At 45.4% G+C, this 20,169-nt stretch overlaps 1 protein-coding gene across 2 annotated transcripts in view; it reads left to right on the forward strand.

Annotated features, from left to right (window-relative positions):
* Positions 1 to 346: 346 nt before the first annotated feature.
* Positions 347 to 20,169, forward strand: part of eepd1 (endonuclease/exonuclease/phosphatase family domain containing 1) — a 166,400-nt gene continuing 146,577 nt past the window's right edge. The window contains exon 1 of one of the 2 annotated variants that reach the window (XM_085988954.1): positions 347 to 593. The gene's annotated coding sequence lies outside the window, so the exon portion shown is untranslated. The remainder of the gene's footprint in view (positions 594 to 20,169) is intronic. The other variant, XM_085988955.1, reaches the window with a different exon arrangement.

The following is a 20,169-nucleotide window of genomic DNA, read 5'->3' on the forward strand; positions in this document are numbered from 1 at the left end:
AATACAATAAGTCGTTCAGGTAAATTAACTGTATTATGCCATTTAGCCACTATTTTAAAATATTTTCTTAAGCTTTCATGGCTCTTACAACCTGTAAGGTCCTGTGTTTTAATTTGGACCCTAGCTCCTCAAACTCTCTCAGCAGAACCTCATTCCTAGTTCTACCTATAATTCCTTGACTAAATTTTAGCTGCTTATCTAGTCCAACATGTCAGCAGCATTCCCAGAATCAAATAAAATGTTCTGGAAATGTTTTAAGACCTTCAGTTCAGGGTTTGTTGCTTGAAATGTTTTTTGGCGGGCAGAGGGCGACAGAGAAAGCAGTGGACGGGCCGGTGGGCGGCTGCTGCTTGCTGATTGGCGAGTGGTTGCGGGCAGCGCGCTGTCGGCGCGGGGAGCAACTGTCAATCACCGAGGAGCGGGCTCGAGCCGCGCAGGTGAGGAGAACACCTGTGGCTGGCACAACAACCGCCAGCAGTGAAGTTACTGAGGGAGAGGGCAAGTCCACGCCCAGCAAACGCCACAGAGTGTTGGCTTGACTTGTTCCTGAGCCAAGATTGCCTGATGTTGGCGCCTTTGCCTCAATGCTGGAGGTGAGTGCAGCCTTTTAACTTCATATCGTGTCGTCTGGGCGGCAACATTTACTGAACGCAGTTGCACAATTTCTCTTTTTTTTGAGAAATTGCTTAACAGGACGGCTCCTTCCGATGTCAATTGTGAGGGGAAAAATAAAACTAAGAAGCTGAGGTAGAAAGTGCAAAATTTCAGGGGGTGGGTTCAGGCTCTTTGCTGTTGGAGTGAAGTGTGTCACTTGACCGGTTTAAACGCGCAGTACACGTTGGTGAACGGTCCTTCTTTACCTGGTTTGAACGATGGTTACTTCGAGAGACTGACGAAGTAAATCTGAATCTAAATGAATTGATGTCCACTAATGTTGGCCTATTGATCGTTATCCGCGGTGTAAACATGGACCGAGAAACCGCCTCTCTGTAAGTAGTCAGGTGGAATTCGTTTCTGTATTCATAATACTGGGAAACAGCCTACTGTTTTAATGTGAAAACTTAAGATCTGGAGTGTCTTATTATTCCTCTATACTCCTTAACCAAACTGTAGTAGCTGAGTGGTAGCACCAGGATAATGTCATCAAGGGCCAGCATGTAGATGAGGAAGAGGATGGACTCCAGGGTATATCCTTGGAGAACTCCAAAGGTAATGGTGCGCAGACCAGAAATTGAACCTAGGACCTACCTGATGTCCATGACTCAGCTACTTGCAGAATGAGCCATTGAATGGGTGTGGAAGACTTTTAAAAAAAAGTTATTCATTCCTCTCACTTTTTTGGGTGTCCACCTACCACGCCCAGCCCAAAGGACAGGTAGGCAAGCTATTAAAGGCTTGTCATTCTCTGATCAAATGCTGACCACCATCCCCTGGCAGCGCAGGAGAGATTAGCACTTCAGTGCATAGAGGATCATTGTGTGTGAACCATATGTGTCACTGCACTAACAACAGAAAATGCTGGAAACACTCAGTTCAACAATTTCAGACCAGAACCTCTGCCCTGATTGCTATCATAATGTGGTGAATGATTTGGTCCAGAATTTGCTGTAAAAATAACGGCGAGTTTATGGCGTCCATAATTTGTGGGGAGGAAGAGATACGCCGTGAGTTGTGAATCGCCAGAAATTGCTGGACGAATTGCGCCACTCCGCCGTTAGCCTCTCAAATGGGAGCTCGCCGTCAACCTCCTTCTGAGTGTCAAGAAATTGCTGGATTTGGGCCGTAAATTCGAATTAAGCTCGCCGCAGAAAGTTAGGACTGCTATGTCATGGTATAAGGACCCTATTAATGGGATGATTTATGGTCCTGCAATGCCACTTAACCTTTGAGGTCCAGAAAGGGAACAATTAAAACTGTGGAATTCACTCCTGCAGGTAGTAAATTTTAAATGTTTAAATTTTTTTTTCTTATTTTTCCTTTGTCTCTTTTTTTCTTGTTCTCGCAATTCAAACTTTCTTTCCCTCACCTTTTAGTTCTCTTTCTGTATCTAATTCACCCAATTTCCTTCTCCGTCGTTTGCTGTTTATTTCTCTATCCTTAAATTTCATTGGTTAAGGAGATAGACTGTTGGTCCCATCGTTCATCAAGGTCTCAGACGCCCCGTTGCCCTGGCCTTGCAGTTATCAACTTGCACTTCCAGCACAGTTTGCAACGCAAAAATAATTGGAGCTGAAAGGTGAGGAAAAAAATCCAACTCGTGGCACACGGCGCGAGATGCCCCGCTCCAGCAAATTCTGAGCCAAAGCTCGCATACATTTCTCTGATTTCTTTTTTGGACTGCAGTACGTATTTGCAGAAAATTGTTTTTCAAATATCTGAAATAAGTGTTTTTTACGAAAGCTGAAATGATGGCCCAGATTGTCCTGGAGACTTGCGTCATTATAATGGCCAATCTATGTCGTTGAGACCCTTGAACAGCTCAAAGAGGAAATTATGGAGTAGGTGACTTGCACCATCACTTGTGGCGCTCCATATTTTCCTGCGACTTTTGTGCTGCTCCACCATTACCCCACGTTAATAACGGTTGGATGGTAATTTTCAGAGCCCCCCCCCCCCCAGAAAACAACGGCGATTGCGGTTTTGCTGGAATCTCACCATTTTTAACGTTGGCTGCCACTTGAACTTAAAAATAATGACATGGGTGGCCTGGCAGCACCATGATTAGCTAATAGAGCATTTAAAAAAAAAAAAAAATATCGCTCAAAACTATTATCGTTGTATCCTCCGACTACCAGGATGGTAGACGGTGAACTCGATGGACCTTGGTTTTTTTGTCTAGCAGTTCCTAGATGGCTAAACTTAGTGTACATCACCAATCTCGCCATTGCAGGAAAATCTGTGCCGATGTTTCAGTCTTAAGTTTATTGAGATGCGCTGAGTCCAACCAGCAAAAAAAAGACTTGCATTCATATAGCGCCTTTCACGACCACCAGATGTCTCAAAGTGCTTTACAGCCAATGAAGTACTTTTTGGAGTGTAGTCGCTGTTGTAATGTGGGAAAAAAGTTAATCAATAATGCAGTTCATAAGATTATTTTAATATTTCTCACCAAGAGCAGTGTTTGCAATGCAAGCCAGCATTTGTAAATCGCATACTAATAATTTTTGTAAAGTTGATCTCTGTCCTGAGGTTGTAAAATGGAGGAAGTAGCATCATCAGATTGGCTAGTCATTTAGTATATAGAGTAATGAATGAGCAGGAATTTTGTATAGATTTATATGATCTGATAATTCTGGGTCTTGCATTGTGCTTGTACATCCTGCCCACTCTGAATCAGCCAAGTCATACATTGCAGAAGCCACGCACACCAGGAAGGTCCTAAGTTCAATCTCTGGTTACGTTGCAAAGTGGAATTTGGACCACTGATGACGACGACAAATAATTCTGCATGCTTATTCAAAAGTGACAATCACCAATTCGAGTGTCTGGCTGTGTGGGGTGGGAAAGGGAGGAGGGAGGCTCACACAGGCAGGCAACATAGAAAGGCTATTACTATGTCAGCTTGGCTCAGTGAGTTAGAAGGTTGTGGGTTTGAGTCCCACTCCAGGACTTGAGGGTATAATCTAGGCTGACATTTCACTGCAGTGTTGAGGGGTGCTGCATCATTCGAGCGACTGCCCTTTGCACGAGACTTTAAATCGAGGCCCTGTCTGCCTTTTCAAGTGAAGGTGAAAGATCCCATGACACACTCCTTTTTTCAGAGGAGTAGGAACATCTGCTGGTTTCCTGGCCAGCATTCGTCCTTTAATTAACATCGCCAAGACGGATTAACTGATCGCTCGTCTCGTTTGTTGTTGGTGGGATCTTGCTGTGTGCAAATCGGCGGCCGTGTTTGCCCTTTGGGACCTGAAGTGCAGGGTGCCATGCGTACACAGGTCCACAGTGCTGGTCTGAAACCACCAGGTGTTAGGGGTTCCACAGTCAGGGCCTGGAGATTGGATCGATCTCCCATTGACCGCAGTGGCACACTGTCTCCAATGTTACTGTGAGGCTGAAAATACTTTGCAGCTTTTTACATTTTAAAGATGCAGCATTCTGACACACTGATCAGATATTTTGGAATTTAATGCTCAATGAAGAAATCTTACACAGTATATGCCTCCATTTTATAGGACTGTGAGGCACGCATAATCTAGAAAGAGACAGCACTGGATTCCTGTATCTTCACGCATATAGCAATCTGCTAAGGCTTATTTGAGCTATTTTTCAATTGTCATGGTGCGATTAAAGGTGAATGACCCATTGTGAGATCTGAGTTATGACTAGGTCTATGTTTGGTTTGATAACCTCATGATGCGTTTTGTATGCTTGTACAAAGTTCAGTTTAAAAAAACAAACTGTTCTGATAAAAGATGGCATCATCTGAAATTCGGCCTTTGTGTTCCAGAAAACAGCTGTGCTGGTGAGGACTTGAGAGATTCTGATTCATGTTCATTTCAGTCAGAATAAAGTAGGTTTTATTTGCCAGGAGTTCCAATGTATTTGTTTCTTCAAAATGTAATTTTTGTCTGGCAAATTTATAGTTCATCTTCGGTCTGCCTGGCCTTGACAGTTCTGCTACTGAGAAGGCAGGCAAGGAGATATAGCAGTTGCTGCTCAATGCCGTCCTAGCAGGGCACAGGCACGATGGGCCGAATAGCCTCCTTCTGTGCTGTAAGATTTGATGTTTCAGGGCTCGGATCATGTGGTAGCCAATTGAACCTATTTTCATCTCAATCTGTAACTCTAACTTTTAGTACTCTAATGGTTAGTAATGCCAAATCGGAGTACCAATGGTTTGTAATATTTTAGGAATGTATTAGTGCAGCTCAAAATCCTTTACAAAAATTAAGCTTTTAGTCAACTTCTCTACCCTGCGATACAGTCTTGAGGTGTTAACTTCTGGACAGAAAGTGCTATGACCGTCTGATTATTGGAGTTTGCAATCTAATCAGAAGCTGACACGCGAGTAAAAGATTTTTTTCTTTCATGAAGCTTTTTACATCCATTATGACCTCAACATAAGTTAGCTTGTTTTAAAAGAAAAATATTTTGGCAGATACAACATTTGAGTAAAGGTGTTCCCCATACAAAGTCCGAAGCTAGTTTATTAATTACAGATCAAATGGTATACTCTGTCATAATGGGTCAGAAAAATGGCCACTGTTGCTGTGTAGACTTTTTCTCTTGTGTGTTTTATTTGAGCACATCTTTAGGTTTAGGAATAATAGGTTTAGGTTTAGGAACAATGTTGTGGAGATGTGAAGGAGCACTGGAAACAAACGTATGTATCGGACCAGTATTCTTCTTCAAACGCATCCATATTAAGTAAGGTAAGGAGACCAAAACTGTGCACAATACTACAAGTGTGGTCTCACCAGGGCCCTAAATAATTGCAGTAAGATGTCTTTACTCTTATATACTGTAGTACCTTTCATGACAGGAGGAGTTGAGTATAAGTGCAAGACTTTAATTGGGATTCACATTGGCCTGTATTTTCTGATACCAACGGGAGTGTACGCTGAAAACCGGCATTTCCGACCTGTCAAGAATCCTCCTGACAGATCGGACGCCTGCCCTGGAGAATGAACCTACTCTGCTTTCTGCAGAACCTCCGCCCGCTGAAATCACTTAAAAATCTTATGCCTGGTAAAAGCAGGTGTAAGGCCTGCTTTTACCAGCATAAGTGTTTAAAAAAGTTAAAAAAAAATTTTTTTTCACTCATTTATAATTTAAAAATACTTTTAAAAAAGGTAAGTTGTAGGAATTAACGAATTCCTACGAATAACGGAGATCGACACGAGAACAATTAAACAGGTCTTTACTCAACGGAGATGCCACGAGGACTGCCTGGGCAGCCCCGTGGTTTGCGACGTGATGTCATTGCGTTTTCCCGTGCTCTTAAAGGGGCCACGCCCCGTACATGCAAACTCTATATATAAAACACAGTAATGCCTAACACAATGGTACAGGTTTAGGCTGGTGTTAGAACATCGTTAAAGAGAATTATATAAGAACATAAGAAATAGGAGCAGGAGTAGGCCAATCGGCCCCTCGAGCCTGCTCCGCCATTCAATAAGATCATGGCTGATCTGATCCTAACTGCCAATCCACTATCCCAGAACCATCTCCTGCATCTAACAGAATTAGACACACAAAATAGGAGCAGGATCAGGCTACACGGCCCCTGGGCCCGCTCCGCTACCCACAGGGCCATGACCGATCTGAACCTAGACTCCTGTCCAAATTCCTGCCCGCTCCCCGTAACCCTTAATTCCCTTTACTTCTAGGAAACTGTCTATTTCTGTTTTATATTTATGTAATGATGTAGCTTCTACAGTTTTTTGGGGCAGCATATTCCATGGACCTACCACCCTCTGAGTGAAGTAGTTCCTCCTCATCTCAGTTTTGAAAGAGCAGCCCCTTATTCTAAGACTATGCCCCCTAGTTCTAGTTTCACCCATCATCGGGAACATCTTCCCTGCATCCACCCGATCCAACCCCTTCAGAATCTTATATGTTTCAATAAGATCGCCTCTCATTCTTCTGAACTCCAATGAGTAGAGTCCCAATCTACTCAACCTCTCCTCATATGTCCATCCCCTCATCCCCGGGATTAACCGAGTGAACCTTCTTTGTACTGACTCGAGAGCAAGTATGTCCTTTCTTAAGTATGGACACCAAAACTCCACTTACTTAGCCTGTCTATGTCCCCTTGAAGGTTTTTTATGTCCTCCTCACCCACTACTTTCCCCCCCATCTTAGTATCATCTGCAAACTTTGATATGTTACACTCGGTCCCCTCCTCCAAATCGTTAATATAGATTGTAAAGAGTTGGGGACCCAGCACTGACCCCTGCAGAACACCACTAGTTACTGATTGCCAGTCTGAGAATGAACCATTTATCCCAACTCTCTGCCTTCTGTTAGATAGCCAATCCTCTATCCATGCCAGAATATTACCCCCATCCCGTGATTTTTTATCTTAAGCAATATACAGTTAGCCAGAGTCATTCAGTGGTTCTGCTGCATGTGCCCACCCCCCCCCCCCACCAGAATTCGCTTTAATGGACAAGTCAAACGGTGAGGGAGTCTGACGAGCCTGTCAGAACGACTCCTGTACTCTCAAGGTGGAGGCTGCTGGTCGGCTGGCGGTCTGGCGGGCGGTCGCACTTGGTCTGCCGTAACGACGATGGGTGGCCGACCCCATCTCGGCGGTTGTGCTGTCTCGATGGGGCGGTCGAGGTCTAAATGCGCTGGCTTTAAGCGGTCGACCGAAATGTGGTCCGGTTTACCACCGACCTCTACCGTGAAGGTTTTGTCCCCTGCTTCCAACACGCGTAAGGGACCGGTATATGGGGCCTTGAGCGGATCCCTATGTGCGTCATGGCGAATAAAAACGTATTCAGCCTTGTGACGCTCCGTGGGAACGTGTGACCTCTACAGCCCGTGGTGCGAAGTGGGTACTGGTGCGAAACATCTGGCCACCTCTTGGTGACTAGCAAGCTGGGCAGATGCGGACCATGGCTCCGTCGATGTTGGTAGGAATCCCCCGGGACTCGCAGCGGCTGACCATACACAAGCTCCGCTGATGAAGAGTGAAGGTCTTCTTTGGGGGCCGTGCGAAGGCCCAACAGGACCCACGGTAGCTTGTCTGCCCATCCAGCGTCCTGGAGGCTGGCCATCAGGGCGGCTTTCATTGACCGGTGGAAGCATTCGCAGAGGCCATTCGCCTGTGGGTGGTAGGCTGTGTTGCGGTGCAATTTGACACCGAGTCCTTGGGCCACTGCAATCCAGAGTTCGGAGGAAAACTGCGGTCCCCTGTCTGACGAAATATCTGTGGGCACTCTGAAACGGGCGATCCAGGAGGAAATGAACACCCTGGCCACGTCCGCCGAAGTAGTGGATGACGGGGACCGCCTCCGGCCATCTGGTGGTGCGGTCAACCATGGTCAGGATGTGTGGAAAAACCATGGGAGGGTGGGTGTGGTCCTACCAGGCCCACGTTGACATGGTCAAAACGTCGCTCCGGAACTGTGAAGGTGGCCAACGGAGCTTTGATGTGGCGCTGTACCTTGGCCTTTTGGCAGACCACGCAGGTGTTGGCCCAGTCGCGGACATCTTTTATGCATGCCATGCCATACAAATTTCGCTGACATCAGTTTCTGAGAGGCCTTCATTCCTGGGTGTGACAACCCATGTATGGCGTCGAACACTTTGCGGTGCCAGACTACCGGCACGACAGGGCGAGGATCCTGTACGGAGACGTCACACAACAACGTGGTACCTGCCGAATGGAACTTGATGTCGGCCAACTGGAGGCCAGTGATGGCCGTTCTGTAAGCTTGGACCTCCGGGTCTGAGGCTTGGTCCGCTGCCATGAGGGCGTAGTCTATGCCCAAATGAACCGTATTGACGATCGCGCAGGAGAGGCAGTTTGCCACCAGGTTGTCCTTACCAGCCACGTGCTGTATATCCGTGGTGAATTCGGATATGTAGGTCAGTTGACGCTGCTGTCGGGCTGACCACGGTTCAGCGGTCTTGGCCATCGCAAAGGTTAGCGGCTTATGGTCCACAAAGGCAGTGAAAGGACGTCCTTCCAGTAGGAACCGAAAATGGCGGATGGCCAGAAAAAGGGCGAGCAACTCCCGGTCGAACGTGCTGTATGTTCTCTCGTTCTGCCGTAGTTGACGGCTGAAGCATGGTGGCGGCTGAAGAATGCCAACGGCTGCCATGTCCCGTTCACCCACTGCTGTTGCACGGCACCAACTGCGTAGTCCGACGCATCGGCGGTGAGGGCGATGGTGGCTCCTGGCAGCGGGTGCGCCAGCATAGTCGCGTTGGCTAAGGCGCTTTTGGTGTCGGCGAACGCTCGGGCCATGTCATCCGTCCAGTCTACCGGGTTCTTGCCAGTCTTGCCCTTGAGGGCCTTGTACAGGGGCTGCATGAGTAGTGCCGCCTTAGGCACGAAACGGTGGTAAAAGTTTACCATACCTAGGAATTCCTGCGGGGCCTTTATGTTCTGTGGGCGTGGAAAGGATGTCACCGCCTCTACTTTCGAAGGTAAAGGAACCGCTCCCTCTGAGGTGATGCGATGCCCCAGGAAGTCAATTTGGTGCAGGCCAAACTGACACTTGGCCGGGTTGATAATCAGGCCGTGTTGGCTGAGGCGTCGAAAAAGGGTGCGTAGGTGACAGGTATGTTCTTCCTTAGTAGGACTGGCAATTAGAATATCATCTAGGTAGACGAAGAGGAACTCGAGGTCCCGCAGCACGGAGTCCATCAGGCGTTGGAAAGCCTGGGCGGCGTTCTTTAACCCAAATGGCATTCGTAAAAACTCGGAGGCCGAATGGGGTGATGACTGCGGTCTTCTGGACGTCTTGTGGATGAACTGGGACCTGATGGTAGCCCCGGATGAGGTCGACTTTTGAGAACATGGTGTTCCCTGCCAAATGGGCAGAGAAATCCTGAATGTGGGGGAGCGGGTACCGATCAGGACTGGTGGCGTTGATAGTCGCCGCATGGCTGCCATCCGCCGCCAGGCTTCGGGACGATATGGAGGGGTGAAGACCAGGGACTATTTGACTGGCGAATAATCCATAACTGTTCCATGGTTGCAAACTCCACCTTTGCGACCGCCAGGTTCCAGGCGCCGGGCCCGTGCGTAGACCGGGGGGCCGTTCCTGCTGATGTGGTGTTCCACACCATGTTTCGTGGCTGTGGAGGAGAACGTGGGTGTTGGCAGGTCGGGGAATTTGCCGAGCAGGCGCGCGAACTCATCAGGAGTCGGGAACGCACAGGAGACGGTGCGCGACGTAGTGTTACTGCGGTAACACGGAAGAGAATTAAAAGTTGCTGCGTTGATCAGCCACCGGTTCCTAACGTCGACCAGGAGGCTGTTGGCGCACAGGAAATCCACGCTGAGGAGGGGCTGGGAAACTTTGGCCGTAACAAACTCCCAGTGAAAACATTGTCCCCCGAGGTACACCTCCACTCGCTGTCTGCCGAAGGTCCGAATTGTTCCGCCATTGGCCGCTTCAAGGGTGGGGCCGTGATTCCCCGTCTGCACATAGAGGGCGGACGCGGGTAAAATGCTGCACTGCGCTCCGGTGTTGCACAGAAAACGACGACCGGAGAGAGTATCAGTGATGAACAGTAATTTTCCCGCGTTGCTGATCGCCATCGCGGCCGCGGGGTGCCCGTTAGACCCGTTCCTCGGTGGTCGCAATGTCAGTTTGTTTTGCTGGGGCAAACTGCAGGGAGGGTGGCAACACTTCGCCTTCGCGCCGAACTGCGCGTGGTAGAAACGCAGCCCAGCAGGCTGACGAGCTGGGGTGGCGTTTGTGGGCGATGGGTGCCTCGTGGCGGCGCAGTACTGCCGAGTTACAGCGAAAATCTTGTCCGCCACCGCAGCAAGTGTTGCGCAGTCTTCAATTTCAGATCTGGCCAGGGCAGCTTGTACCTGTTCAGGCAGTTGGCTGAGGAAAATCTCGCGGAACAGGAAACATTCCCGTTCTGAGTCCAGGAGTGTGAGCATTTGGCTCATCAACTCTGAAGGCTTGGAGTCCCCGAGCCCGGGCATAGCGAGTAATCGATGGGCGCGCTCTGATTTTGTGAGCCCGAAAACCTGCAGTAACCGCGCTCCGTTGGGGGGTTTTTGAGGAGGCTGACGATCCGAGAGGCGGCAGAGCTGTCGAGTGTGGAGACCACGTAAAGGTACTTGGTCTGATCCGCATCGATGTTCCTCAGGGCGAACTGGGCCTCGACCTGCATAAACCACGAGGGTGCTTGCTGCTCCCAGAACTGCGGTAGCTTTAGCGAAACGGCGTTTGCTTCCATGCTGTGCTCTTTGTTTGGTGACCCCGTTTTTGTGAACGTTTTCACAATGTAGGAATTAACGAATTCCTACGAATAACGGAGATTGACACGAGAACAATTAAACAGGTCTTTACTCAACGGAGATGCCATGAGGACTGCCTGGGCAGCCCCGTGGTTTGCGATGTGATGTCATCACGTTTTCCCGCGCTCTTAAAGGGGCCACGCCCCGTACATGCAAACTCTATATACAAAACACAGTAATGCCTAACACAATGGTACAGGTTTAGGCTGGTGTTAGAACATCGTTAAAGAAAATTATATACAGTTAGCCAGAGTCATTCAGTGGTTCTGCCACAGTTTATTTTTAGCCCCGTAAAAAAACTTTATTTTTTTCAAAAAATTACATTTTTGTTTAAAATATTTAATGTAATGTAATTTTAACGTGATGGTTTTTAAAAAATGTATTTAATGTTCCAATGTCTTTTTTCAGTGATCCTCATTCATACTTTTGACAGGTCTATCTCAAAAGTATGAAGGGAGATTCCCTTCTCCCATTGGCTCGCCTGGCCCAAGTGATCCCAGGGACGCTTGCAAATCGCATGCGCCCCGGGATACGTGGGCCCTGCACATTTCGTCGTGGAGAGGCCCAAGATCGGAAATGGCTGGACCTCGGAGCCCTCGGGTAAGGGCGTAGATTTTTCCCGATAGGAGGCTTCCTGCATGCGGAAGCGTCCTATCGGAAATTATGGGCCATTTTAGTTATGCCATCCACAGGATGAGTATGTCTTTACTTTCCCTCGGGCTGGGGGACAGAACTATTTTCCACCGTGGGAATCCTGGTTGCCTCTTGTGACCAGCCTTAATGAAGCATTAGCTGACTATAGGAACATGTATGTGCACAGTCCATTCATGGAGCCAAATTTACACATCTGGGCTGCTCGCATGGTCACAAAGCGTGATTGATTGCTTACAGGATCTGCACTACAACACATGTATTGCAAACAAATCTGTGATATAGCATGCTGGGTCTAGTGCTGAGTTTAAATGGTGCATTTATGTGAAATATTTTCACCAATTAAATTCACTGGTTTGATGACAGAAATTGACCACATACTGTAGCTTTCAGAGGGAAGTTCACTTGTGGTTTACTGTAAGGAACTGTCCACCGCCCACAACCATGAATTAGGGGTTCCCCTAATAGTTCAGAAAGTAGATCTACAATGTGGTGTAGCACTGAGCCATACAACTATTCGCATTTATATAGCGTCTTTACACAGAGGGGATGAAAAAAAAGAATGGATGGCAAATAGTGGATCGAAAGCTTGCTTGAACAGGTTGATTTTGGGAAGGTTTTTAAAAGGTGGTCAGAAGAGGTGAGTTTAATTGTTGTGTGATTGACATTTTTAATGTTAGATATTTTAAATTTGTAAGAAAAGAAAAATGGTGGAAAAGAGCTTTCTTTTAAATGGTAAACTTTCGGCACTTCTCGGAGTTCTGATTTGGTGTCTTCAGAATATGTCTATGCCCAAAGCTCAAAGTCCTTCCCTAAACCTCTCCACCTCTCTCTCTCTCTCTCTCTCTCTCTATTTCTCTCTCTCTCTCTCTCCCCCTCCTTTCTCTCTCTATTTCGCTTTCGCGCTCTCTCGCTTTCGCTCGCTCTCTCGCTTTCTCTCGCTATTTCGCTTTCTCGCTCGCGCTCTCTCTCTCTCGCGCTTTCTCTGTCTCTCTCTCTTATAAAACCCTCCTCTTTGTCACCTGTCCTAGTGTCTCTTTCCTTGGCTCGGTATCAATTTTTGTATAATTATGCTCCTATGAAGCGCTTTTGGATGTTTTACTACAATAAAGGTGCTATATAAATGCAAATTGTTGAAATTTCATAGAGCATGACAATTGAGCCAGTTAATTATACTTGAAGTGTGGCAGACTGGAATGGTGTGAAAATGTGCCAATTTTAATAAGATAATGAAATATGTTTGAGCCGTGGCAGCTCAAGATGGTGTGCAGATGGTGTATTTTTTGTGGCAGGGCAAGGGTGTCGGCCGTTCAGGCATGTTACAGTACCTGACTCTTTGATCTAATGGGATATGTCATTTGTATTCCTGGTGGCGTGGTGAGGTAGTTGAACATGTTTTTTTCAAGCACCTTTAAATGTTAAAAAAACAATCTGTCAAGTTTCCAGTAATGTGAGTCATTATCATTTTGTTTATGGTCAATATTTTGATTGATTGTGTATTCTGAATGAAATTTCATGGGAGAAGTGTAGGAGTTAGAAAACCCATTGTAAGATACCAATATTGCTACATTTCGTGTCTAATTCAAGCAGAGCCAGCCACCCTCGACACCTTCCTTTTTATATCAATGAAAGGACAATCTTGATGTCATCCCATTCAGGGATCCTTTCTGGGTCTTTAGTCTTCATTCTCTCCTAATCTTTACGAGGCGTCTGGATTAGGAACTCGGAGAGACCACCCCGGGAGAAAGTACCATATGATATGAAGGATGTGCTGAATGGATTTTAGATTTTTAAAAAAAAATTCTAAATGCAAGTTGGTAGATTTCTACATCTAAATGGAGAAAAAACTAACCTAGGCATGACCTGGTTTTCACTGAAAGCCCAAGGAGCAGCCAGGTCCCAATCACAGAATCCATTGTTTAAAGCATCAAGTGTGACTATAGGGGTTGTTTACATGTAGTACTGGTAGTCCAGCCATGCTCAGGAGCAGAGACCAAGCTGTAGGAAATCCAGAACAGTTTTATTTTCATAGCTTTCCAAAAGTTGGGTAGAGTGAGGGAGAAAACAAAATAATTGGTCACAAATACTGAAAATATACTGTGTAGATAAAGGCTATATATATATAATAATGTCGTATCAAATTGTAAGGTAGCAAATGTAGGTGGTAGAACATGTCCCATGCTTACAAAAGATACTAAGAAATTCCAATATTCAGTATGAATGCATCAAGAGGTATTGGACCAATCTTTGTACTTTCTCCTTCCTCATGTATACAGACTAGATCTGATTTCTTACAGAAGTCTCATGTTCATAAGATGCCAATTCAGCTCCCTCTGAACAACCTTACACACCCAGTCTATTGTAATTTAATAGTTACACCCTGGCCAATTAACATAGAACAACAATACAACCCGAATGAGTTGAGCTACATCTTCTTGCCAGAGTTATCAAAGGTGGAGTCAAACATTGTAACTATACTATCCATATGGTTCAGTTTGAAGTTGCCATATGGCTAACTAATTATCACCTGGCCTTTCAGTAGATTGGCTTTGCAGTCCTATTGGTTAACTTCTGGAGGCTTGTGGTGTATCCCCCTCATTAGCTGTCTCTCTGGTTCATTATCTTCTCTTCCTGACCCAGCTAACCGGCAAGAATGTTCCTGATACTGTGATCCTAACTCAGCCTCGCACCATGTTGGAGGCCTGAGATTAAATGCCATGGCAATACACTACAAATTTTACCTCTGGGTGGAATACAAAACCTCTATATTAACCTTACAACGTCAACTCTTGAGCTCTTTATGCTTGCTTTTCTGGCTTGAGCTGACTCTGCCTGACTGGAATCCGTCTGACCTTGGTTGCTGATTGACATTTTGACTTCTGCCTTAGCTGACCAAACTGAATATTGACTAAGTGAACTCATTTTGAGCACAAACATTTATAACTTTAATTTCACTGACGAGCTCCTTTTTAGGGGTTCAAACCTCATTGCCTGGTTAAGAAGGCTTGACTTCTTTTGTGATGGGCCTTTTCAGTGTGCCAATCCATTTTTGATTGGTATATGTCACAAATTATGAGTGGTCAATTTTTTTGCATATTCTGATGACTTCAGAACATCCTTGGCTGCATTTATAACTTTTAACTTTCCATAGCATGTTAGGGCCATAAAACCGACCTTCATGTTTTGATGAAGGCCATTTCTGCAGGCAAATTAACTATCTTATAAAGAAAATGACCTATCTATTAACTTCCAGGCTGAGTAAGTTTTATACCCTGAGTGGCTCCAAGCCATCTGTTGGGTCTGTCCCTGAGAAGTCTCTGTGGCTTTTCTTTCTCATGGTGTGGCTTTCCCAGGCTTCAGATTTCCCAGAATTCCATTGTGGTTTAGAAAACCTGCTGTGCTGCCTATTCCCAGAACTCATTCCAATGGTTTGGAGCACCCACTATGTTGCAGCATCTCAAATGTCTCTATGTACTGCCGGTACAGCAAATTGCTTTTTGACATGCAGTGACTGATGCTGTACAGGCAGAATGCCCAGTCATATAGCATACAGCAAGATGCCACAAATAACGTGGCGATAAATGACCACCTACTAGTTGATCTCCTGTGACTTGTGGAGAATTTAAAAAAAATCTTCCTTATTTCCTACTCTAATTCTTTGTATCGCTCTCTTTCCCCCTCGCGCACTTTTCTCTCTCTGTTGAGAATTTTCCTGCTGCATGTCCCCCTCTCTGCCGCATCTCCTGATCATTGTAGTGTCTGGGAGCATTGGCTCAGGGCGGGTGGACGTTGGGAACAAAGATACCAGAATTCAAATGTGTTGAACTGGGATTTGCTTGTTCGACCATACAAAAACTGAATGGAGAATGAAGCTTGTTATTTTTGGGCTAGTGGAGGAAAAGTGGGGGAAAAAAAGACTTGCATTTATATAGTGATTTTCACGATCTCTGGACATCCAAACCAAAGTGCTTTACAGCCAAATGAAAAGAAGAAAATAGAGCTGTGCTTTACTTGAGTATATGAAGATACCTTTCCATAAATCGCAAGTGACTGTTGTTTAGGTAGGTTAATATAATTTGACAGAATTTTGTCAGAATTGATGACCCTCAGCTACCTGTTCATTCCCTAATCGAGGTGACGTGGCACTTGTATATTCACACACACACCTGTCTGACCCCTAAACCTGAGATTAATTTATAAACCTTCATTCAGAATTAATAGAAAGGAAGATTTATATGTTTATATAGCGCCTTTCACGATCTCAGGACATCCCAAAGCCCTTTACAGCCAATGAAGTATTTTGAAATGTAATCACTGTTGTATCGTAGGAAGTGCGGCAGCCAATTTGCACACAGCAAGCTCCCACACACAGCAGTGAAATAAATGACCAGATCATCTGTGTTAAGCATTGGCTAGGACACCGAGGAGAACATTATGTCCATCTGAGAGGGCAGACAGTGCCTTGGTTTAAACGTCTCATTTGAAAGTCAGCACTCCCTCAATACTGCACTGGAGTATCATCCTAGATTATGTGCTCATGTCTCTGGAGTGGGACTTGAACCCACAACCTTACGACTCCGCGGAGGGAGTGCTACCTACCACTGAGCCACAGTTGACACTTAATATGAACACAACTGATCAATATTGGTGCTTATTGCAGGTTATTGGCTTTGTGTGGAAAAGATTTATTTAGCTATGTAACCCATAGCTTCCCTGAGGTCACATGAAATGCTCCCTCTGGCAAATGGTTCAGGTTCTCCCAGCTATGAAAAAAAATAAGCCTCTTGCCATTGGGCAGCTGTAAAATTCAACATGCTATTTCCATCTGTCAGTTAGCTGGGCAACCTCGCTTGTGGAAATAAAAATTATTCTACAGTTGGCCATGAAAATAGTGCATGTAAAATCAGAACTAAATAGCAAATTCATTGGCATTTGAGAAATGTTCTCTGGTAAGAACTGTTGGCAGTGACTATATGCTATAAATCATGTTAACTGTAAATGATTTTTTAACATGAAGTGAATCCAAGTTGTATGCTAGTTATAAGCAAGTTCTTCAATCGCCTCCCCCCCCCCCCCCCCCCCCACCCACACACAACCCCCAACACTTTCCTGATTGTTTTGCAGTAATGTATTGGCAGCAAGCTTGCATGAAAGTTCATATTAGATTCATCAAATTCCCAAGCAGGATTTAATTGATAACCAGGATTATGCTTACAGTGGCAATTATTAACATGGTGAATGATGAGTTTTAAGTGCTGTCTCCCATTTGATGCACTCCACACAAAAAGAAAAAAAATTGTTTTGAAAGTCCATTTAGGTTAAAGAGTTTATGTCCTTGCAGTTGTACAAGTCTGATACGAATCTGCTTATGTCAGTGACCACAGTTCACAGATTGAGCAAGCAATGACTCATACGTGCAATGTGCTTTGTCATGCTCTGTCAAAATGTCCAGGGCTTGTTACTTCACTTTTTTAGGTGGCGTTGATAAAGAAGGCACACTCAGTTGGCTCCTGCTGTAATTTAGTGATATTTTTGTAGCGGTTCTGTTGGTGTCTAGGATACATCTCTGGTTTCTCCAGTCTGACAGCGCTGAGACCTTGGTGGAGTGGTGAAGCTGGGTGTTGTCCCAACATGGGTGTTTCCACATATATCTATGCTAACAAGTAGGAGTGGACCATGGAAGATGTGTGGTGGAGTGGTAAACTGTGTGAATACTGCAGAGAGGTAAAGGAGGGATAACCTGCCACAGCAATTAGAGATATCATTGACTTTAACCAGGTTGATCTCAATTCTGTGGGCAAGGTGAAAGTCAATCCTGAAGTATTCAGACAGAGATTTGTGAGAGAGGTGAGCATGGGCTGGATGGTGACACTGCACTCGAGGATCTTAGCAAGAAAAGGGAGGCGAGAGATGGGCAGAAGATGGTGTGGCCAAGGGTGGGAATTTTAAGGAAAGGGACGATGGCAGGTTTGAGCAGTAGGGGAATTATGGCTATGCAAAAGGAACAGATGCACAATGCCAATGAACATTGGACAAGGTAAAGTAGTTTGTGTGGAGGAGATTAAGGAAGTAGGCCACAGAGGAGTTAAGCCTGATGAGGGTTGGAGGAGGGTTAGAGGAGAAGAGGGCAGAAATGCAGAATGATAAGGTCAGGCTGGTGGAGTTGGCCAAGGTGAGGCAGTGATTGGGGGAGGCACGAGGATCATCTCTGTCCATAAGCTGTGTCTTGCCTCCAACTTGTCAGAGGTGAGAAAGGGGGCTGGAGGAGTCTGGGATAATCCATGGACTGGTAGGATGATTTGGGTGTGGAGAGAGGGTTACAGTATTACTTGAGGTGGTCAACTCTGGATTATCTGGCACATGACCAGGTAAGTCATGTGCCAGATGAGCACGAGTGGCCTGGTCACCTACAGATGAAAACTGTACTCCGCTGGGGGGTCGCCGGGGGGGGTGGAGGGGGGGGGGGCGGAGGGAGGGAATGGTGAGTGTGGGAGGCGGTGAATGATTTGTTAGAGACAAGGGGTGTCAATGGCAGAACTAAGGGAACACTTGACCAGGTCAACAGAGGTAGCAGTGTCATGGGCCAGTAAATGAGCTTAACCAGTAAATCTCTCTCTAACTTAACCTGATTAATAATGAGGGCTAGCTTTCCCCTTGTGCACAGTTGTGCTGATGTCCATCTTTAGAGCCAGAGCACAGTAATAAGATTAATTTATAGTAAGCAGCACTGTCAATTTCTTCACCTTATTGAGAGCAGCGTGCTGGTGATCAGATGAGTTTATCCATCAATATAACCCTATTTGATTGCCTACCTCTGGCTGCAACTGAAGACAGGTTTATAAGCTGGTGCTGCACAGTGACATGCTGAAGATCAACTCTGTATTTTTTCGGGGCAATGCCCCAGGGTCCTATCAATACTGGTCATGCGTTCCTGATCTATAGTGGCAAAAATGATTCCATTAGTTGGCCTGATCATAGTTTCAGCAGATCCCAAAATAGACAGGTGGAGTAGTTGTAACAGCCAGGCTATTCATGCCATCTATATATTGCATCATTGCTGCCATTCCTGTCCAAAGTCAGAACTTGTGCTCAACTCAAGCTAATTTTAGACATTGTTTCTGTGATGCCTGAAATGCTTTTTCTTGTCTTGCTTGAACCTTTGCTGCTCTTACTTTGAAATTATTTTATATTTTAGTAATCTGTTAAAACTTGTACTAAACACCAGTTGAGCTGAATTTGAAACGCTGCTGCAGTTTACATAGATTTTTTTTGCAAAAGCAAATGTTCAGATTAGCAAAGAATCTGTATATAATGTGAGTTATGTTGCTTTTTGCTCTGAAATCCCTTTTTCTGTTCCCAACCTCCCCGACCACCCCCCCCCCCCCTCCAGCCACTCTGCCACCACTGCCCCAGTAGATCAGTGAGCTTTATCCACTCAGTAGCTGCACCACATAGACCAAGAAGGAATAACAACAGAAAACGCTGGAAAAACTCAGCAGGCCAGGCAACATCTGTGGAGAGCGAAACAGAGTTAACGTTTCAGGTCGAAACCCTTCTTCAGAACTTTGCTATCGTAGACCAAGAAGGATCCAGGTTTAGTCCCTGTAACGGGCTGCTGTTAGCTGATTTTGGTCAGGATGTGGGTAGGAATGCTATAGTTGGCCTCAAATGTTCCTGGATTGTAGAAAATCCGATCGTGTTTCTGCTCCTGATTGCGATCCAACATTTCCCTTTTTTTTCTCCCTTCCTGGAAACATATGTGCATGGAGCACCGCGGAGGACAAGATCCGGCTTCGCTTTGATTCCACTCCATGTCAAGGGTAAAACATGAATAATTGCTCTTTGGATGATGTAGCTCTCTAATGTGTTTTGTGGATTTGATTTCTGTTTTTAATCATATCTTTTATTAAAAAAACACACAACTTTAAATTGACCAAGTTAACCTCAAGAGAAAACATTCTTCAGTGCTTTCTTTTTCCCTCTAAGCATTGTGTTATAAGTGGTGTTCAAATCCTGCAATGGAGCTGATTTGAAAACCATAAACTACTGAGTGATTTAAACGGGAAGAACACAGGGAATTGAGAAACAGAGTTCAAACGAGAAGGTAGTGGCTATAGAAACTGCCAATTTGCGGAAAAATTACTTCCTCATTGTGAACAGTGCACAAATGGGGGTTTGTGTGTAAATCCAGGTGTTATTTTCTCACAATGATGACGCATCCATATATGTTTAGAGAAATGGCCTGAATTTATTTCTAAAACATTAACTTTTCACTTCGAACAGTGATATTTATATAAAAAAGGGAGAAAAAAACAACTGTACCTGCTAGAAATCTGAAATAACGACATAAGTACACAGCAGGTCAGTCAGCATGCATGAAGGGAAAAGCTAGGTTATGACATTTTCAGGTGTGTACCCTTCATCAGGTCTGAACACTAAAACGTAAGCAGATTGGGGGCAGAAAGCAGTTTCCGGGGTTTGAGTTGAACAGTAGATTGAAACAGTCCATACTGCTCCTGCATAACGTCTTTAGAGGTATAAATTGGATTGCTAATTATAGCGCCCCGTAAAAGTTAGCG

Source organism: Somniosus microcephalus, chromosome 5 (genome assembly GCF_052327205.1).
Source record: "Somniosus microcephalus isolate GS21.2 chromosome 5, FLI_Smic_1.0, whole genome shotgun sequence".
Lineage (NCBI taxonomy): Eukaryota > Metazoa > Chordata > Chondrichthyes > Squaliformes > Somniosidae > Somniosus > Somniosus microcephalus.